The sequence below is a fragment of the Ovis aries genome, chromosome 9, assembly GCF_016772045.2.
Source record: "Ovis aries strain OAR_USU_Benz2616 breed Rambouillet chromosome 9, ARS-UI_Ramb_v3.0, whole genome shotgun sequence".
In the NCBI taxonomy this organism is placed as follows: Eukaryota; Metazoa; Chordata; class Mammalia; order Artiodactyla; family Bovidae; genus Ovis; species Ovis aries.
This window is the reverse complement of record NC_056062.1, coordinates 82,027,093-82,048,197: the sequence shown is the minus strand read 5'-3', so window position 1 is coordinate 82,048,197 and position 21,105 is coordinate 82,027,093. Positions and strand designations below refer to the sequence as shown.

General features: G+C 51.8%; 1 protein-coding gene across 2 annotated transcripts in view; it reads left to right on the top strand.

Annotated features, from left to right (window-relative positions):
* Positions 1 to 21,105, top strand: part of PLEKHF2 (pleckstrin homology and FYVE domain containing 2) — a 105,232-nt gene that overhangs the window by 70,190 nt on the left and 13,937 nt on the right. For both annotated transcript variants that reach the window (XR_009595092.1, XR_009595093.1), the window contains one exon: positions 1 to 21,105. This exon is cut by the window's left edge and continues 7,555 nt beyond it. The gene's annotated coding sequence lies outside the window, so the exon portion shown is untranslated.

Genomic DNA, 21,105 nt, shown 5'->3' with positions numbered 1-21,105 from the left:
CTGCAGTCACCATCTGCAGTGATTTTGGAGCCAAAGAAAATACGAGCCCACCTATGAATGGCTACAAAAAAAGAAGAGAGTAACACACTCCTTTCCAAAGGCTGGCTCTTCCTGAAGATATTTTGCAAGACTGAAGACCCTCTTTACTTCCTCACTGCCTCTCCCTCTCTAGTCTGCCTTTTGACTTGAATTGCTCCTTCTTCCCTCTCTTTGGCTCTATAAAAGAACCTGGCATCCAGATCCCAACAAGATGGTTGCTTTGAGGCGCTAGCCTGCCATCTTCTTGGTCAGCTGATTTTCCGAATGAAGTCGTTTTCCTGGCCTCAACACCCGTCCCTCGGAGTCATTTGTCTGTTGTGCAGCGAGCAGAGCAAGCTTGGACTTGGTAACAAAACCAAGGTGTCAGCAGAGATAAGACGCTCGGGGGTTCTAGGGCAGAATCCATTCCTGTTTCTTCTGACCTCTGCAGCCTTCTTCGGTTGTGGCCGCGTCCCTCCAATGTCTGCCCCTGCGGTCACATTGCCTTCTCTTCTGTGTGCGTCAAGTCTCCCTCTTATAAGGACTCGTGTGATTGCATGTGGGGCCCACCAGGACAACCAATGTAATCTCCCCACCTCAAGACCCTTAATGACACCTGAAAAGTTCTCCTGCCTCCTTTTGTCTCTGTATAAGGTAGCAGTCACAAGTTCTAGGTGTAGAAAGTGGAAATATTCTGGGGGCCATGGCTCAGCCTACCATGCTCACCAAGGGGATAGAAACCCACCCAAGGCTGGGCAGGCCCTCACTGAGCAGTGTGGTTGTGGGGCAGGGAAGGATGCATACGTCCCTGAACACTACAAATTCAGGGAAAGTGTCACAGAGGTCTCTGGCTCATGGGGGAGCCCTCATGCCCACATTTGGGGATTATATTACTATGAACAGGTGAGAACCAGGTGTAACCACCACCTGTCACCCTCAGAGTCTGTGCTTTCAGCAGACCCAAACTCGCCTCCCCAGAGCAGGTTCTCGACCTGAATCTCAGGTGGCATGACAGGTTCGGGAAAGGCATCCCTTCCCCAGGAGGACCCTGGTCCTAGGGCTTCCTGGGGTGTCTCTGTGGGGAACTCCATCTTTTTCTGATTGAGGTCAGTCATCCTTCCCTTGCACACCCACAGCCTGGTAAGTGAGGGGCAGGGGAAGTGGCAGACAAGGGTGTAGTGATAACTTGGAAAGGTCAGATGCCAGATAAAGAAAGGTCAGATAAGGAAGAAGCCGCACCAAGCTGTCAGGCTCAAAGTTGCGGGAAGTTTTGCTTTTTCTGATCCTCAGGACCTGCAGATTCTGCTGCTACCCTCTGTCCCCAAAGAGATGATGCAAAAGAAAGGCTGTAAGAAAATAGTGCTGAAGAATTGATACTTTTGAACTGTGGTGTTGGAGAAGACTCTTGAGAGTTCCTTGGACTGCAAGGAGATCCAACCAGTCCATCCTAAAGGAAATCAGTCCTTAATATTCATTGGAAGGACTGATGTTGAGGCTTAAACTCCAATACTTTGGCCACCTGATGTGAAGAATTGGCTCATGGAAAAGATCCTGATGCTGGGAAAGATTGAAGCTGGGAGGAGAAGGGGATGGCAGAGGATGAGATGGTTGGATGGCATCACTGACTCGATGGACATGAGCTTGAGTAAGCTCAGGGAGTTGGTGATGGACAGGGAAGCCTGGCGTGCTGCAGTCCACGGGGTCACAAAGAGTCAGACACGACTGAGTGACTGAACTGAACTGAGCTGAAGAAAATAGACAGGGGCTGGTTGGCTGGATTTAGCGGGTTTATCCATGCTAACTCGCCTTCCAGTTGCCTTCCTACTGGATGCCCTGCCCCTCAATGCTTCTGAATAGTCTTTCAACCTATGGCTTAGGGACCTGTGTCATTGAAGTCTTTTATTCTCTACTCTGTGGATTTTCTGTAAATGTTCACTGGTCTTACTGTTGCTGTGGCTGGGCTTCCCATGCTGAGTCCCCAGAGAAAAATGAGACTCAAACAGAGCGTGATTCCAAGATGGCTCTGCCCAGGTCTGTCCTAACATCCAGCTGGGGAGGAGCTGGGTGAGGGGTGGGGTGGGCACGAGGTACATCTTCCTCCCAGCAGGCAGGTGTCCTCCTAGTCGGGCTGTCCTCCCAGATGGAGTGTTGCCTCTGATGCTGCTGCTACTGCTGCTAAGTCGCTTCAGTTGTGTCCAACTCTGTGTGACCCCATAGATGGCAGCCCACCAGGCTCCCCCATCCCTGGGATCCTCCAGGCAAGAATACTGGAGTGGGTTGCCATTTCCTTCTCCAATGCATGAAAGTGAAAAGTGAAAGTGAAGCCGCTCAGTCGTGTCCGACTCCTAGCAACCCCAGGGACTGCAGCCTACCAGGCTCCTCTGTCCATGGGATTTTCTAGGCAAGAGTACTGGAGTGGGGTGCCATTGCCTTCTCCATGCCTCTGATGAGTCCCAGCAAAGTCTCCCTCCATTTGTGCGTAGCTCCCTTTGACCAGATTCAGCCCCAGAAGACACTGAGAGCTGTTGTAGGGTGCCTGGCCAAGTCTTGAGTGGAGAATCAGCTGGCCTTAGGTGGCTTTTTGCCCTGCATCACTGAGTTTTCACAGACAGGACAGCATCCCTGGGCCTCCCTCTGCTGTTCTAAAGTGGGATGGGGTAAAAAAGGCTGAAAAATAAGGATCCTTCTAGCGCTGCTCCCCAGGCCTCTGCGGGGTTAGAACTGGCTCGGGGACCCAGTCTGGGTCTGGAAGCCCAGGTTTATTCTGTCTGTATCTGTAGCCCTCTTAAAAGAGCAGGTGGCACACAGCTCTACTTCTGTCTGAACTGTGTCCCCTGTGTTTTATTTATTCCAGGACCAGCGAAGGACCGGCTTAGGCCATACAGAGAGTGGGGACCGGGTTCCCAGGTGGACTCAAATATGGGGGCCACAGTGGACCTGAGGAAGGGGGTGAGGTTGGAAGGCTGTCTGCATCCTCCCCTTCTGCCCTGTCCTTGCTGGGGGGCGGAATCTCACCTCCTTTTGCTGAGGAGAAGAGCTTCAACGGATATGCCAGGAGGTGGCTGCTCTAACAAAATACACAGAACGGGTGGTTTAAACAATGGAAATGCAGTTCTCACAGTTCTGGAGTCCAGGTTGCCTGCGTGGTCAGGTTCTGGTGAGGGCTCTCTTCCTGGTGGAAACAAAAAACAGTGTTGCTCATCATCCCATTATACAGAGGGTTAAATTACAGCCCACTGCAGCCACTCAGGACAGTGCGCCCGGAGGGGAACTCAGGATGGAAAAAAACAGGGTGAGGCACTCTGTGCTTTGGATCAACAGGCCCTTAGATAGATAAGATGCATTTCTAAGGAAGAATTTCAAAGGCCGTGGATTCTTGAGTCTTCCCATACTAGAAAAGCACTAAAATCATTAACTTCACACATGTGTTCTTTGTGATGAGCAGTCATCTTTTTCCAAGATGTATGCTTGACTACCTGTCTTTTCTAGTCCCCAGAGTCATTTATACCCTGGCTGCTCTCCTGCCTCTGGGAGCAGTTCCTCAGAGCTCTCCGAGAGGCTGTTTCCTGGACTGCACTACTCAGTGAACGTGTGCTTAGTCGCTCAGTCATGTCCGACTTTTTGCAGCTGCATGGAGTGTAGCCCGCCAGGCTCCTCTGTCCATGGGGATTACCCAGGCAAGAATATCAGAGTGGCTTGCCATGCCCTTCTCTATGGGATCTTTCCAACCCAGGGATCAAACCCAGGTCTCCCACATTGCAGCCACCAGGGAAGCCCATAATGCTCAGTAAAATCCCTGAAAACACCTGACTCACAGCTTTTATGCTTTTTTTTCCCTTTCACTGGACACTGGTTTGCAGACTATCTCCTTGCTGTGTCTTCACATGGTGGAGAGAGATCCTTTCTGGTGTCTCTTTCTATAAGGGCACTAATGCCACTCATGAGAGCTTCACTCTCATGACCTCATCTAAGCCTAGTCACCTCTCAAAGGCCCATCTCCAAAGGCATCGCCTTGTGGATATCGCGTTGGGGATCAGGTGTCCACATGTGAATTTCGAGGGGACACAAACAGCACTGTTCCCTGAGGGGCAATGGGGCAGCATCTTTCCTGCTGCCCGTGGGGCTAGGGGTCTCCTGGCACATGTGGGTGTGGACATGAGGGTGGGTACAAAGAGGGCTTCCACTCCCAGCCTCTTCCCTGGGAATAAGCTTGTCTGTGCAGAATGGCAGCCAGTTTACATGCGACATCTCTGCCAATTCATCCTTGTCTCTCCGTTATCCCCAAACACCCTGAACTCCTCCTGGGTGCCACGTCCCATAGCAGAGAGGGGAGGGGGTGAGTCCATCCTGGAGCCTGCCCTCTAGGGTCTCAGGTGAGCCTGGTGTGGGATATCCAGCAAGAGAAGCCAGTAAAAGGTTTAGACTTGAGCTGTTCCTTACCATTGCTAGGACTTCCCTGATGGCTCAGAGGGTAAAGGGTCTGTCTGCAATGCAGGAGACCCGGGTTCGATCCCTGGGTCGGGATGATCCCCTGGAGAAGGAAATGGCAACCCACTCCAGTACTATTGCCTGGAAAATCCCATGGACGGAGGAGCCTGGTAGGCTACAGTCCATGGGGTCACAAAGTCAGACACGACTGAGTGACTTCACTTTACCACTGCTAGGCCTTGCCATGTGCTAATCCCTCTGCCCAAACCTCATTCTCCCCTTTATCTGGGAAGCTTGTACTTATCTTTCAGGTGCCCATGGAATTCTTCCCCGAGGCCCTCCTGTTCATGCTTCTAATTCCTGTTGACATCTCTTAGCTTTGTTTCCTTTTCCTCTTCCTCCCACAGGGTGGAGGCTGTGTCTGTCTCGTTTTACCCCAGTGCCTGGCACACAGTAAGCTGGCAGCCCACGCTTATTGGATCATTGAAAGAAGCTGTTACACAGAGGAGGCACTGGTTAACTTTATCAGGCATGAATCAGAGAGGGCTTTCTGGGCTAAAGGAAGAACAGAAGTTTGCTGGGTGTTCTAGGCAGTGGGGACAGAAAGTGCAAAGGCCCAGAGTGGTGGCATCAGGTGGAAGGATGGTGGTGTTGGGATGCAGACGAAAGAGCGGCAGGGGCAGGAAGTGCCCTTGGAAGGCCCAGCAGATGTGTTCAGAAGCTGGGGGTGGGGATTAGAAGGGGCACAATGGCATTGCTCTGTAGGCAGTGCTAAGTGGACTGAGGGCCGCCAGGCTGGAGTAAGGAGGCCAGTCAGGAGACTACGGTGATGCGCCAGGAAAGCAACATGAGTCCTGAACCCAGGCAGCAGCTGTGAGGATGGGGAGGGGAATGGATCTGTGGTTTCAGGCTGGAGACCTGGGGTGTGAGGATTAATCCAGTGTGGCGGAAGGAGCAGTGGAGAGTGGAAGGTGATGCCACCAGCTTGAACCTTAGACCCAAGAACAACAACTTTGAGGAAGTTGGGGTGAGAAGGTCTAAATCAGTTCTGTTTTAGACACAATGAGTTTGAGGATTCTTGTGTAGCAAATGGTTTTTATATTTGAGTCCAGAGCTCAAGGGAGGATTCAGAGCAGGAGGTTAGATTTGTACTCTTGGATATATGTGTGTGTGTGTGCGTGCTACTGCTGCTGCTGCTGCTAGTCGCTTTAGTCGTGTCCAACTCTGTGCGACCCCATGGATGGCAGCCCACCAGGCTCCCCCGTCCCTGGGATTCAACAGGCAAGAGTACTGGAGTGGGGTGCCATTGCCTTCTCCAGTGTGTGTGTATGTATATATATACATATATATATATATGAAAATTTAAACAGTAGGGATGAATGAGACTGCTGGGGAGAGGCTGTGGAGTAGGACCAGAAAAATCTGGGCATAAAACCCTCAGGGAAGTGAAAACCCAAGATACCTTCAGAGGAAGAGAATCCAGGAGAGGACACTAAGAAAGGTCTGTCCCTCTGTCCTCCTTGACATAAGTATGTGGGCCCTTCCATTCTGGAGAGTGGATCTAGACAGTGGAAGCCAGTGGTGGTAACCCTAATTCCCCTTGTCAGTGATTGGTTTAGGAATGGACATGTGACCCATCCTGCCCATGAAACAGGAGAGGAAGAGTTCTAAAGGGTTTCTGGGAAAGGTTTCCTATTCTAAAGACAGAGGCAAGGATGAGAGTCTGTTTGAGCTCTGGATTTTGTCTGGTCTGTATGGGATACCAGGAATAGTTTGCAACTATCTTGTGATCTTAAGGAAACCCAGCCCAAGGAGCAAGTCCGCATGCCAAAGCTGGTGGAGAGGAGAAAAGGAAAGAACTGGAATCTTTGGTGACACTGGTGATCTACTCTCAGCCATCTCTGGAATCCACTTTTCCACCGAGCCTTTTCCTATGTGATGTAATGAATTGTGTTTGTTTTAGCCAGCTTGGATTAGGTTTTCTGTTACTTTCTATTAGAGTAACTAAGGGAGAAAAATATTTCAGCAGAATCATACTCCTCAGAAATTTGTTATTAAAAAAAAAAAAAGAGAATACTGTCTTTTGGCTTTGACAGTCTGGTGGTCACAGGGCAAATTCAGTAGACAGATGGGCAGAGGCTGACCAGAGGGTAAAAAGTAAGTGGCAGGTGTAGAAGTAAAGACTATTAGTGTGGACAGCCCCTTTCAGAAGCTTGGTTGAGGAAGGATGGTGGAGAAACACCCCGTCAGAAGACCAGGATTTTTAGTAGGTCAGGGACAGGCTATGCTGTGTTCACAAACAAACATCAAGCCTCAGCGGCTCAACACACACAAGTTGTGTATTTTGGTTTTGTTCTTTCACTTGCTGTGTGAAGTCCTCTGTGGATCAGCCAGCTGTCCAGCAGTGCCTCGGGGGTCTGTGTTGTTTCACCATTATGGTTATACCGTCTTGGCATGAGAACTCTGTGGGAACCGTGGCAGGTGAAGGGAGGGCTAAGGGGATGTTTGGGGGCACTTTCTCTGCTTTATCCTGCTAATGACACCTGTCACTTTTGTTCTCAGTCCACTGGACAGAAGTGGTCACATGGGCAGTCTAGCTACAAGGGGAGCTGGGAAATTGGGAGATATACACAGATATGTGGTGAGCATCACATGGCCGGTCTAGCTACAGGGGAGCTGGGGAATTGGGGGATAAACACGGATATGTGGTGAGCATCACATGGCCGGTCTAGCTACAAGGGGAGCTGGGGAATTGGGGGATATACACGGATATGTGGTGAGCATCAACTGTATGTGCTGGATCTCAACTTTCTGAGCTTTACTTTTTCCTTGGTAAATAAATGATCACCCAACTCACACAGAATTGTGAAAATCAAACAAGGTATGGAGGAACTCTTTTTTTTCTGTTGTCCTCCACAGTTCTCTTTTTCCCTGGTTTTTCCATGCTTACGTGAGCTGGGTGTTAAAAATAAATCCCCCCTACTGAATACGTACTACAGAAAACAGTAATAGCTAGAATTTATTTATTTTTAAATTAATTTTTGTTGGAGTATATTTGCTTTACAATATCGTGTTAGTTTCTGCTGTACAGCAAAGTGAATCAGCTATGGATACACATGTATCCCCTCTTGTTTTGGATTTCCTTCCTATGTAGGTCACCACAGAGCATTCTAGAATTTATTGAGTGCTTACCATGAATTCCAGACACTGTCCATACATCAGCATAGTACTAAACACACCATTTCCTCCATTTTGAAGGGAACTCAGGCCTATCATGGTGCCTGGCACACAGAAGACATTCAGTACATGTTTGGATCAATGAAGCAGCTTGTTCAAGTCACAGCTCTAGCAAGGGGCAAGGTGACACTCCAGGCCAGGACTCTCAGCCCAGTGCTGCTGCTTCTGTGTCACCGTCTCCATCTTCAGTCACTCAAGTGAGGCTGATTCTCCAAGGTGGCTGGAGTGGGGGTGGGAGGAGGGTGTGGATTTACGGATGGGGAAGCGTTAGATCTTTCTGCAGCCAGAGTTCTTGCATTGCCAGGTATGTTCAAATAAATAATGCCCCCTCTCCTCCAATATATGTAGGTCTTCATCCTCACAACTTGTGAATGTCACCTTCCTTATATTCACCTTGTGAATGTCACTTCCCAGGTGGCACCAGTGGTAAAGAATCCACCTACCAATGCAGGAGATGCAGGGTCCATCCCTGGGTCGGGAAGATCCCCTGGAGAAGGAAATGGCAACCTACTCCAGCATTCTTGCCGGGGAAATCCCGTAGGCAGAGGAGCCTGGTGGGCTACAGTCCACGGGGTCACAAAGAGTTGGACGCGACTGAGCACATACTGACACACACTGTCATAATCCAGATGTGATTAAGTTAAATTTAGCCCAGATGTGGTTAAGGATCTCAAGGCAGGAAGATTATCTTGGATTATCCAGGTGGGCTCCAAACACTATCACATGTGTCCTTTGAAGAGGGAGGCAGAGGGAGATTTGACACACAGAAGAGGCAGCGATGTGACCGCGGAGGTGAGAGATTGGATTGCTGCCGCCACAAGCCCGTGATTGCCACTGGAAGCTGAAGAGGCAAGGAACGGAGTCTTTCCTTCCTTAGAGTCCCTGGAGGGAGAGCCAGTCTCCCCATTCCTTGATTTCAGCCCAGGGATACTGTGTTCAGAATTCTGGTTTCCAGAACCACAAGAGAATAAATTTCTGTTGTTTGAAGAGACCCAGTTGATGGCGACAATACGGCAGCCACAGGAAACTGATACACCCGCTTTGGGGGATGGCTCAGAAACACCTCCGGGTCTGCAGTCCTCTGACCTCTGCCGTCTGGGGGACCAAGAAGGGGTTCCTGTGGCCCCTGTGCCTGCAGCAGAAACTGAGGAGGAGGCCGAGCTGCACCAGCGTCAGTCTGAAAGGTTTTTTGATGTGGACCGTTTTTAACATATTTATTGAATTTGTTACAATATAGCTTCTGTATTATACTTTGGTGTTTTGGCTGTGAGGCATGTAGGATCTTAGTTCCCCAACCAAGGATTGAACCCGTACCCCCTACACTGGAAGGCAAAGTCTTAACCACTGGACTGCCAGGGTAGTCCCTGAAAGAGGTTCCAGGAATCAGACATTGAAAAACATAAGTCCAGGAATCCTCACTGGGCACCTGCTATGTGGCAGACCAGCTGGGACCACATATCTAACACGACTTGGAATTGGGTCTGGGTGGCCCTGAGGCCAGGCTGTGGGCTGAGTTGCTGGGGTGCAGGGAACCCCAGGCCCATCCTACTGACCCTGCTCCGGGGTCAGATGTGGGGGCAGGAAGGGCCTGGAGCCTGAAATCCGAATCTGAAAGCAGATGTCAGGAGTTTGCCTCCCAAGGAGGGTGTTTGGCTCGTGTTTCGTGGGAAGTGGAGACAAGGGCGGTGGAGGAACGTGGCCTGGAGTCTTGCCTGACCTGGAAGGAAGTGCACAGGGTCGAGCGTGGAGGTGCCAAGCCCCAGGAGGCCTGGTGGGCTTGCAGCCGAGGTGTGGGGGGCGGGCGCTGGACAGCCCCAGGCAGGGCTGCCGTGGAGCGCACCCGCCGCCTCTCCAGGGCCAGACGGGGCTCCCCGGAGCTGTGGTCTCAGGTCACTTTTGTGCCTGCTCCGTCCGCGGGGCGGGAGGGCGGTCCCTGGAGACGGAGTGGCCGCTGGGCCTCTCCACCACGGCCGGGCCTTGACCCTGGGCCTGCGGGTTTCTGGACCTTGGCTGTCACGCGACACTCCAAGCTGGGGCGGGGAACGTGCATGGCCTCTTCTCAGAGGCCGTCCGCGGGCCACGCCGGACCCCCGGGCTCCTCCTGCCTGGCGCACGGAGTCGGACGAGAGGGCGGCCGTGATGGGGTCTTCGGCTTTCTGGGGAGAAACACACCTCGGGGAAGAGGGGGGCGGGTCTTAGCAAATCAGGAAGAGACAACAGGGAGGAGGTTAGCCAGGAAGCGGGGCTGGAGTACTGGTCGGAGCCCAGCAACTGGAACCTTCCAGCACGTTCCTGAAAGAGCGCGCCCTCTCCGGGAGAAGCCTCGTTCTGTTCAGCTGCTGAGGGAAGCGCTCCGAGTGAGCCATGCCGTGGCTCTAGGCCCTCTTTTTTCCTGCTTCAGCCTCTTTTGTGATGCCCGTCTCCTCTCCCCACTCCTCCCGTCCTTTCTTGTCTCCTGCGGCTCCTTGACCCTTCCTCTCTCTCTGTCGCCTGCTGTGTCCGCATCGATGCCACCTGTCCGCCCCGGCCCCCCCCCCCCCCCAGTCTGGCTTTATTTGGGTCACCTCGGCTAAGAGGCTCAGCCAGGACTTCACAGGAAGCACCTGTGCTCCGAAACGGCCCGAACACATTTTTTTTTTCTTCTGTTTTCTCATCTTGTACTTCCTCATTCACCCTTTCCTTTCTACAGATTCGCTCACAGTGTCATCTGAGACTTTCTGGTCCCCTCACATATCTCCATCTATTTTTATCAGCAAACACCCAAACTTCTTCCTGGGGCCTCCCCGCCCCCACGCAGCCTGCAGAGAAGGCTCAGCTCGCCGGGGCCCCTGGGTGGGTCAGGAGGCTGCTGGGCGGTGGGTGGCAGGCAGAGAGGTCCGGTTCCTCACCTGGACTCCGGAGAGGCCCCTCAGACAGGAGGGAGCGACCGTCTCCCCTCAGCTCATAGCCCCGGAGGCTGCTCCCCCCTGAGGCCCAGGAACCCTTCTGGAAGCAGCAGAAGTCCCCAGGTGGAGGCCGCAGAGTTCCCTGTTAGCACATGATTTAGAGTTGGGCAGCCAGCGGGGCAGCTGGGGTCCTGCTTCTATTCCTAGTGACCCCTGGCAGGTTAGGTAATCCCCTCAGTGCCTTTAGTCTGGAAATCAGGCATTCTGTGTTGCTCTGCCTGCTGCACAAAGGGTCCTGTGCTGCGAGCTCCTTCTGAGGGTGATGGCCAAAGGCAAGGCGATGCTGAAGAGCACCTGCCGTGGCCGGTGTGGCAGGCCCTGTCCTGGGTGCCTTTGTGTGTGAGCTCACTCAGTCCTGCAGCAACCTGGGAAGGAGCTGCTGTTACCCTCTCTGTGTCACAGGTGAGGAAATATGGAGGCACAGAGAGGTTAGGCTACCTGTCCAAGGTTGCACAGCTGGTGAGTGGCTGATTTGGGATTCACATTCAGCAGTCTGGCCCCCCAGACCTCATACCCTCACGACTGTTTTCCTGATGGCCTGGAAACCCTCTCCCCTTCCTACACGGCCATGGTCCGGGAGAACAGTGTTGGCACCTCTCTCACTCGGTACCACATCCGGTGCCCAGCGGGAGGGGCCCGGTTTGCAGAAGTGGTTGTTTAGGTCTGGAGCACATGGGGCCAGGCCCACCTCAGTTTCCCGAGGGCGGCGCGGTCACTGGACGGAAGGGAGGGCCTGCTCCAGGGCTGCGGTGACCGTCTGTGTTTTTGCAGCGCGGTCTCTTCAGGCTTCGTTACCACAATACATTTATTTTTGGAGAATTACTATTCCCAGCTTGGCACCGCAGGCCTCTTATTTGTCAGCCGAGTTCTTTCTGGTTTCTTTTGAAGTGCGTTGTATGCCAACTCCACCGCTGCTATCTTTGTTTCTTTTCTAAAATCAGCGCCCGAGTGGGCAGCCCTGTGTATTCACTCGCTTCTTCAACAAACACAGCTTCCGTGTAAGGACACTGTGCTGATTGCTCTGGGGACATCAAAGATGAAGTCGGTGTGGCCTTTGCCCTCCAGGATCTTCCAGTTCACGAGTGACAAATAGCACGGAGGTGGCTGTAATGGCACATGGATGATGCTGTATGAGTGTTCCCACCAAAGTCATGGCAGGACTTCAGAGAGCTCTCAGGGAGGCCTTTCTAGAGGAGATGGTGGATAAATCAGCTATAGTGCAGAGATCCCAAAACAGTAGTCTGTCTCAGGTCCATCTTCAGATACAATTTCGTTTCCCTGTCCCATAGCAGTGCAGATGCAGGTGGTACCAGGCTGGTGGGATGGCTCAACCTTGCAGGGACCAGTTGTGCTCTATCCCGTTTCATTTCTTTGCTCCACCATCATCTACTGTCTTTAGCTGCAGGGTTGACGCTTGGTCATGGCCGCATCGATTTCCCTCCTCATGGCAAGGGCAGAGAGATGGTGGAGGAACGCAGACATGCTTTGAGACACAGCTCCAGAGTGGCTCACCTATCCTGTTGGCCAGAACTTGGCCTTTGGCCACATCTACTTACAAAGGAGGCTGGGAAATGTAGTCTATAGCCAAGTGTCCAGCCTAAAGTTCATTGTGGAAGAAAGGGATAACAGTGAGATTGTTATCTCTATTTCAATGACTTGGGCTTGGGCATATGGACAGGGTATTGTTGGGAAGGAATAGAGGGGGAGGGCATTCCAGGTGGAGAAAATGGCAGAGGTGTGGGAAGACGCATGGTGGATCTGGAGAATGGAGAGCTGCAGCCTCCCTGGGGGTGTAGGATTTATGTAGAGGAGGCTGTGGCCCACGTTTGCATAGAGATGGAAGCAGCCTTCATCTCTTTAATAGGCTGCTCAGCCTTCACGTAGACTGTGATCCTTGTCATCTGCTATCCAAAAACAAATCTTTAATCAACCACACAGGATGTGCGCATCATCGGCCTTACTCAGGAAATTTGATCTTGAACCGATAGCGATCTAGATTCTATCACAAGCTTTGCTCCCCTGGGGTATGCTGCCTTCAACAGTGATTCTTGTGTCAAATGCTGGCCACCATTTAATGCAAGTTCTGTAGAGGACTCTTAGCCCAGTCACCTAGCAAAAGACCTTCACTGTGTTGGAGCTTGTGTTAAGCCCTTGGAAGAAATGGCCACATGAAGAACACTTTGGAATGTTTCAATAAAACATTAAGGCTGTTGCTTATTATTTTGTTCATTGAATAATATGGTATTTTACTTTATATAACAATCAACCAATTACATGTCAATTATATATCAGTAAAGCTGGGGAAAAAGCTTTAAAAATTTTGGATGCATTTATAGAGATGCTATAATGGAGCATATATGGAGAAGAAAATGGCAACCCACTCCAGTATTCTTGCCTGGAGAATCCCAGGGACAGAGGAGCCTAGTGGGCTGCCTTCTATGGGGTCGCACAGAGTCGGACACGACTGAAGTGACATAGCAGCAGCAGCAGCAGCATAGAGATGCTATGTGTGTATCACAGACCCTGTTTAGGATTTTTCATTAAGCTCTCACATTGGTTTTTGGATTCAGAATACACATTTTGTATAATAATGTTACTGCTTTAGGTCATACCTTGTTTATCTTTTTGTCTTTTCCAAGACGACCATGTTGTCTTTCAGAATTTTCATAACTTCTGTTGGATCTTTGTGTGATTTACTAAACAAAGGAATTTTCTCATGCATAGAAATTTCCTTCTGCAATATGGAGTGCTAAAAACAAACAAACATGAATAAAAAGAGTCAACCAGATACATCTCTTATTATCAAGCTGCTCTGTCCTTGCCATTCAACAAATGTTGATTGAGGCACTATTGGCAGGCACTGTGGAAGGTGCTGGAAATACAGAGAGAAGAGACACAGACCCAGACTTCAAGGAGCTCACAGTCTGAGGCAGGGCGTTGGAAGGGGTGGAGTGTGGGGCGGGTAGGTAAGTAACAGGCACTTATGATGTAGGTGCTGTGAGAGACAGGGCAAGATGCTATGGGGGCTGGAAGGGGGAAGACAAGAAAGCTTTCTGAAGGACCTGAGTCTTGAAGGTTGAGAAAGGGTTAATAATGTGAGAAAGGAATAAAAGAATTTCCTGTTCCCAGGAAAGCAAGCAGGATGTGCAAAGGCACGGAGAAATGAGAGGGGCTGGGCCAGCATGGTTGGGGAACTCCAGCAGCTGCACAGGGCTCTGGTTTAGGGGCTGTGGGAGCGCGGCTGGAGGGTAGTTGGTCACGCGGTGGACCTCGCAGCCACCCTGGGGAGGGTGGTCTTTGGCTTAAAAGACCTGTGCAGCCCCGGCACGTGATTAGATATGCATTTAAAACATGTCAGCCTTGGCACTTCCCTGGAGGTCCAGTGGTTCGGACTCCACTTCCACGGCTGGGGGCATGCCTGGCTTCGATTCCTGGTGGGGAGCTAAGATTCTGCATGCTTTGCACCACAGCCAAAAAAAAAAAAAAAAAGTCTGCCTTGTGAACATACACTGTGCAGGGAAGGGACCAAAAAGGGAAGCAGTTTCATTGTTTCAGCTGAGAAATGATGTGACTTTATGTGAGGACACGGTGGACACAGAGGTCGAGAGAGATTCGAGGCACGTGAAGGGGAATGACCTATGACACTTGCTGGCTGACTTGGGGATAAAGGAGAGACGCCTGTCAGGTGTCGGGTTGGGTGGCTACTCACGCAGTTGAAGACCCAGGACGAGGAGCAGGTGAGGAGTGGGGCAGGCAGAGTCTGACCATGGAAACGCTGAGATACGGGTCAGCGGGAGGAGGAGAGACTTAGGCGTTACCAACGTGCAGGTGCTGGTTAAAGGCAGGAGTGTGTACAGACCTGGTGAGCCTGCAGTCATGCACCCGCTGTGCAGTCAGCTACTTGCACTCAGTTTAAAAAAATAAAAACGTTGATGGAAGCCCTCCTGCGGGCCTGGAACCTTCACACTTACTCATTCAGCCCATCTGGCCTGTGAAGGAGGAGATAACACCTGGTCTGACTGGAGAAAGGAGTTAAGTGTCTCAGCTGGGAAAGAATCCGCCTGCCATGTGGGAGACCTGGGTTTGATCCCTGGGTTGGGATGATCCTCTGAAGAAGGGAACGGCTACCCACTCCAGTATTCTGGCCTGGAGAATCCCATGGACTGTAGAGCCACGGGGTCACAAAGAGTCAGACACAACTGAGTGACTTTCTTCATTCACTCAGGTATCGTTATCGGCCTGGTTTTACAGTGAGGTTCGGGGGAGTGAAACGAGGTCAGCCTGCACGCAGGGCGGTAGAGGGGGATTCGGAGAAGGTCATCGGTGGCCTGATCTTCACCGCAGCTGCCTTTCATGATGTGGGTGACCTTTGAGCCGGAAATGCTTAGATGGGGTGGAGCATGATGGTCACGGGGGTGGCATGAGTCAGGGGCATGAGGGCAACCTGCACACGGCCTTGACCCACACTCATATACTGGGTTCTGCATCTGGTACACCTGGGGGAGACCCGGCTTCGTGATTTCCTGCGGACATTCGGAGAGGGCCTGGCACACATTCTGCCAGCCTTGTTGGAGCGGCAGGCTCCCTACCTCTCTCAGTCCTCTGCATCCCCTGCTGGATGGGCACGTGTGTCCCTGGGGAGAGGAGAGGCTCAGCAGCATCAGGCTTTGAAAGGTGTGAGCAAGGGTGTGGGAGGTGGGGCACAAAGGCAGGAAGCGGTACTTCATTACCAACACTGATTTAGTACAAGTCTGGGGGAGTGGGCTGAAGGCATGCTCCTTCCCGCCTCCAAATAGGTCCAGGTCCCAGCTACCAATAAGGGGGTCCCAACCACTGGGTTTTGGCAGATGGTATTGTTAAGAAGCTTGAGATGAGGTCATCCTGCATTCGGGATGGGTTCAGTTCACTTCAGTCGCTCAGTCATGTCTGACCATTTGTGACCCCATGAACTGCAGCACGCCAGGCCTCCCTGTCCATCACCAGCTCCCAGAGCTTGCTCAAACTCATGTCCATTGAGTCAGTGATGCCATCCAGCCATCTTGACCTCTGTCATCCCCTTCTCCTCCTGCCTTCAATCTTTCCCAGCATCAGGGTCTTTTCAAATGAGTCAGTTCTTCGCATCAGGTGGCCAAAGCATTGGAGTTTCAGCTTCGGCATCAATCCTTCCAGTGAATATTCAGGACTGAATTCCTTTAGGATGGACTGGGTGGATCTCCTTGTAGTCCACGGGGTGGGTACTCAATGCCTTATGAAAGAAAAGAGCGGGCGGTCTGATGACCTGGAGGAAGGCACTGAGGGGCTGGGAGCAGAGACTGGAGTGATGCTTCCATGAGCTATGGGACACCTGAGCTCCCAGCAGCCGGAAGAGGCAGGAAGGATTCTCCCAACAGCCTTTGGAGAGAGCACAGTCCTACCAACGTCTTGATTTTGACCCAATCAGTGAGACTGATTTCAGAGTTCTGGCCTCCAGAAGGCTGAGAGAATAAATTTCTGTAGTTGTAAGCCACCGAGGTTTTTCTGGTTGGTTGTGGGAGTCCCAGGAAGCTAATGCATCTGGTGAACCAGGCCAGCTGCCTGGGCCCTAGGCAGACAATACTAATCATTCTCAGTGTTCTTTCCCAGGGAGACTGATACCACCTCCAGGGTGACCTCAGGGCCCTCCAGGCAGCTGCTGCCCTCTGGCTGGGGCTTGACAAGCTGGATGAAACCCACTGGCGGCATGGATCCCAAGCCTACCGCTGGGCATGGCACTGGCAGTTCAGGAAAGTGGCCCAGAGTTTTGGCTTATGTGTGAGTGTGGAGGATGTGGGCATTTCCTTTGTGGAGCACTTACAGCTCTTGTCAGCCTCTGAACATCCGGGAGATGGTTATGGACAGGGAAGCCTGGCGTGCTGCAGTCCACGGGGTTGCAAAGATTCAGACACGACTGAACTGACTGAACATCTGTCTGCTCAGGCCCACCTGGACTCTGCTTGCCAGCTGGGTCTCCTCCAGCTCCCCAGCAGCCGCTCTGCAGACAGCAGCCCGGAGCTGTGGCTTCACCCCCGCAGGGTGATTAATTCAGCCGCAAAGCATTAAGCAGCGAAAACCACCACTTGAGCCAACGTGATAGTGCTGGAAAATGCATGAGTGCCTAACTTTAAAGGCTGTGCATTCCTAAGGGGGCCTCCTTAACTCTTTCTGGAGTTATGGAAAAAGACCACACTGAGGAGGTGTGACCTGGGAACCCGAGCTTGAAGGAGTGAAGATGGTCCAGGTGTGGGGGGAGAGAGAAGTCATTCAGGCTGCGGCTGCCCCGCCCTCCCCTCCACGGGCATTTCTTAGCCTTCTGCCAAGGCTGACTGCTCACCCGGGGCCCTGTTTTCTGCTTTCCTTCTTTTCTTCCCCCATCCTTTTTCTTTTTTCATCCTCTCCCTCCAATTACTTGCATCAGAATCGTTGCCTATATTCATAGACTCCCAGGCTGCACCCCAGTCCAGAGTTAAAGGCTCTGAGGATGCAGGACCTAGGTACCTGCATGTTTAACACCTTCCCCAGGGCTTCCCTGGTGGGGTCGATTGTAAAGCATCTGCCCGAAATGTGGGAGACCTGGGTTTGATCCCTGGGTTGGGAAGATCCTCTGGAGAAGGAAATGGCAACTCACTCCAGTATTCTTGCCTGGAAAATTCCATGGATGGAGGAGCCTTGTTGGCCACAGTCCATGGGGTTGCAAAGAGTTAGACACGACTTCACTTTTCACTTTCACCAGGTGATTCTGAAGCACCATCAACTGGGAATGATTGACCTAAAGGTGCTCCCAACACAGCCCACCATGGCTGGCCTGATGCAGAGCAGGTGTGTGTGCTTCAGGGAGGAGCCTCATTCTCAACTTGAAAAACTGGTTTCCACAAGGAGGCTGCTTGGCTCAGAACCATCCTGCGCTGTGGGCGGGTTCGGGCAAGCTGAGCCCAGGGGTGCGGCATCTGGGGATGGTCTTGGATTTGGTGAGAATGGCTTCACTACTCATTAGCAGCTCAACAGTCTTAAGCAAACTATTTTCTTATCTGTAAAGTGGGGCAACAATAGGACCAATTTTGGTGGGTTGTTGAGAGGGTCACATGAGGGCCAATACCCACAGGATCGTTCCAAAAGCAGAGATTTTGGTTGTTTATGTTTTATTTTTAAATAAGGGTGATAAAGAAAACAAACATATCGTACCCAAAAGGGAGAAAGTCTGATTGAAATCATTATTACAAAGCCCAGTTGAAGCTTAGCTTTTTTGATCAAAGTGGTAAGAATAGGGTCAAGTATGCTTGAAGATCAGCAGTGATTCTCAGTAGATTAAGCATCAGAGCCACTGTGTTCAAAACATCAGTCCACCCTGGTTCCACCAGCTGCCACATCACCCCCACCCCCATTACAGTGACTCTCTAGGAGGTATCTGCATTAAAAAAAAAAAAGGGAAAACCTGCTTTCCTGTGATAAGAATGGCCTGGAGGTCCTTATAGAAACATCTTCCCTGACTTCTGGGGATTCTGCTTTAGGGGGTTGTGGGTGGGTTCTGGAACTTGCATTTTTAAACAAGTGTTTCTTTTTTTTTAATTGAAGTATATTTGGTTTCAGTTCAGTTCAGTCGCTCAGTCGTGTCTGACTGTTTGCGACCCCATGAACTGCAGCATGCCAGGCCTCCCTGTCCATCACCAACTCCCGGAGTCCACCCAAACCCATGTCCAGGGTCCCTGGGAAAGAGGCACCATGGCCATGGGTCTGGGCAGCTGTTGTTGGCAGCATGGCTAAATCCCTCCAGATGGGGTTAATAGAAGGAAGAGGGGTATGAGTTTCAGGACAGCAGCCATGGCTACCAGTTTCCACAAAATCTGTCAGGCCCTGTCTGATCCTTGACCTCTGCTAGCTGCCCCTCCTCACAGCTGGAAGCCGCAAAACCCATCCCACCTGAGTCCCCTGCCAAGTCTCACCCTGGGCAGGGTTGGGGTGGGGAAGGCTCGAGGCAACATCAGCTCAAGAGTGTGTGTCAACAGCAAGAACAACAGCAAGCATTCCTGGCTGCAAATCCAGCCAACCCTGTGCTAAATCCCTGAAACTGCCTTCTGGACTTTGTCCTGAGTCTGCAAAGTGACTGGGTTAACAGGTGACTGCAGGAGTGCCCAGCTCCTGCGCGAAGTCTCCCCCCGGGAACGCAGCTCCCCTTCTCAGGTGCGGCCCTGCCTTTCACTCAGAACAAGTCTCTCTTCAGGCTTTGACCCTGTGGCTGCCCCTTTATAATTAACAGTTCCAAGTTCCTATCCCACTGCCATTCCTCCCAGGGTCTCCCTCAGGTTAGTTTTGCACAGGCCTTCTTCACACACAAAAAACTGAAGCCATCTTGATAAACTGCCCGAAGTCACACAGCCTTATGGCTGAACCAGAGGCCAACCACACGGTTCTAACTCTGGCTGCACACTGCAAGTGTGAAGTCTGCCTTCTTCAGAGGCCTGGCAGGCTTTGTTTTTTGTCGTTTAATCAGGCTGCCTCCTACCAAATGGCCCTCTTCAAGAACCACACACTTGCCCAGCATTTACATTTGCAACCCTGTTTGAGGGTCAGCCCTTCATAATAGCAGCATAGAGTCCTCTGAAGCTAATACAGAAGTTGGGCTAGAAACACAGAGTACTGGCCTAAAGCAGTCGAGGAAACAAAGTGGGAAACAGGGGCACCATAGTTCAGTTCAGTCGTGTCTGACTCTTTGTGACCCCATAGACTGCAGCTCTCCAGGCCTCCCTGTCCATCACCAACTCCCGGAGTTAAATGATGCCATCCAGCCATCTCATCCTCTGTCGTCCCCTTCTCCTCCCACCTTCAATCCTTCCCAGCATCAGAGTCTTTTCCAATAAGTCAGTTCTTCGCATCAGGTGGCCAAAGTATTGGAGTTTCAGCTTCAGCATCAGTCCTTCCAATGAATATTCAGGACAGATCTCCTTTAGGATGGACTGGTTGGATCTCCTTGCAGTCCAAGGGACTCTCAAGGGTCTTCTCCAACACCGATCTCAGGACCTCTCAGCTGAGGGCTGTGCCCCCCCCCCCCCCGCCCGCCCGCTCCCATGGTGCTAGGCAACCCGCCCCCGACACCGAGCCTTCTGCCCTCCCCACCCTGGCCTGGCTTCCTGCCCATGTGTCTACCAGCAGGAGGGCTGCAGGAAGGAAGCCCAGCCTCCCCCAACAAGTTCAGCAGGACATGGGCTAAATGCTCCTGAAAAAATGGGAGCCTGGCTAGGCCCCTGGCTCCCACTATTGACCTCTGTCGTCAGTACAGGCTGTCTTGAGATTCAGCCCACAAGCTCTGACCTGAGGCCTCCCAATTCCTCACTGTGGGCTCCTTCTCAGACCTCCTTTTCAGCTTTGCCTTTTAGAAACCCTGTTCCATCCCACAAGGCTTGTGGCTCTTGTCCGAATCTTCTTCTTCTCACTTCAGCTAAGGAAGGACACAACTGCGCCCCTCTGAGGGAGGCTGTTTGCTCTCACACCTACAAGTCTCTAACTTGGCTTTAGTATACCTCACTCTAGAAGAGAGTGCCTGCTGGCCTCGTAAGGACACACTGACCCCCTAGCCAACCATGCCTTGCTTCCGGCCCTCACTTCTAAGCTCTATGAACCTACCTTTGCCAGAATCCCTGGGGCGGGCGGCTCCTCTGCTGTGAGACACTGCACTCTTCCCGCCCTGGGACTGTTGCCCCCTGAACAAAGGAACTCACGCTCATTACCAAATTGCTTTGTTACTGACGTTCAGCGGTTCTTGGAGATGCCGGTTCTCCAGCCTTCCTCCCAGGCCCCTCTGCTCTCTCAGGGGCCATGTTCCCCACCGAGCTCCTTCACACTCAGGGGTTCACTGCACCGCTCCCTGCACTCCAGCAGGGCTGGGGTGAAAGAAGTTTGAAGAAAGCTAAGTTCACCCAGTTCTCAGGCATGTTTGGGCCCGTCCAGGAGTCCAGTAGACAGACTTGCCAGGTCAATTTATAAGGGAACCAGGGGGTTCTCCTGCAAAGAACCCAGAATTTTTTTCATTCCCGCATCACAATCGGCCAACAAATCTACCTCAATACACAGTCGTGAGCATTCTTGTAGGCACTGGGCGGGGGAGGGAGGTCAGAGGGAACTTAACTAAACAGATAAAATTTTGGTCTCTGTGGAAACACTCATAAACAAGATCAACAAGTAAGCTATGATGTGAGAAACACTGAGGAGAAACATTAAGCAGGTGTGGAGGTAAATATGTGTGTGTGTGTGTGTGTGAGTGTGTGTGTGTGTACAGGTGCTGACATCTGAGATGGTGTCATCACTGAGACTGCGAGCAAAGACTGGAGAGGGGGTGGGTGGCCACGTGCAGGGAGAATATTCCAGGCTGAGGGAACAGCAAGTGAAGAGGGCCTGAGAGGACAGCAGAGGTCCTTTGCCCAAGGACTGGAGGAGCCGCGGGAGTAAGGACAAGCAGCCCAGAGTCAAG